A 1,026-nucleotide genomic window follows, 5' to 3' on the forward strand; every position below is an offset into this window, starting at 1 on the left:
GATGATGATGATGATGATGATGATGATGATGATGATGATGATGATGATGATGACACATACTGGCGTCTATGGTGTGGCAGTTAGTTGCTTCTCTGTCGCTCATAGAAGGCAGCGGTTTGATTCCCGTGTGGAACAGTTATAATTCCTTTATTAATCGTTATTCATCCGCTTGATAAGACGGTGTCTCCCTTTTTATCCTGACAGGGCCGAAGCAAACCGACTCCTAGATTATCTAAAATCGTGTTAATAGTGAGTGAAAATCGTCTACAGTTACAATTATTATTATTAGAGCACACATCCTAATCCGATTTTCCAACTCGATTCGACCATGCGAAATCGATAGATTGTGCGCCATCTTAACTCTCCGCTGGAAGGCGAGAGATGTCCAACAGAGGCACCATTCTTGAAGCGCGCTGGTCCTATTGTGCCGTTTTGTGGAAATCACTCAAGCGAAAGCTTTCCGAGGTTAAAAAGAGAGTAATGCGAGATGGTTTAATCCAGCTTTAGCAGTGATGTGACAAAGTCAAACGTCGTATCCCGTAGAGAACACCCACAGAAGTGAGAAAAGTACAGAAAGTGAAGTGAGCCGCCAATATAAATATTATTATGTTACTTTGGCAGACCACACCACGCCCTATTATTACATGTTTCTTACTACATCTAAGGAAATCTCACCAGTTTGCATTTCTTGTATGGGTGTGTTCAATGCAGTGTGAACTGTACATGGCAAAAAATGACAGGGTCGAAGCAATCCACCTAAATAGTATAAGTTGTGTTATTTCTAAGCATAAAACATTTTCAGATACATGGATTGATACAGTAGTAATACTATAACATTCTAAAGACAAACAAACAAACGAACCAAATAAACGCCAACAAGCAAACAAGCAAACAAGCAAGCAAACAAACGAAAAAACAAACAAACAAACGAACAAACAAACTAACTAACTAACTAACTAACTAACTAACTAACTAACTAACTAACTAACTAACTAACTAACTAACTAACTAACTAACTAACTAAAT

Source organism: Aplysia californica, unplaced genomic scaffold (genome assembly GCF_000002075.1).
Source record: "Aplysia californica isolate F4 #8 unplaced genomic scaffold, AplCal3.0 scaffold00980, whole genome shotgun sequence".
Taxonomy (NCBI): Eukaryota; Metazoa; Mollusca; class Gastropoda; order Aplysiida; family Aplysiidae; genus Aplysia; species Aplysia californica.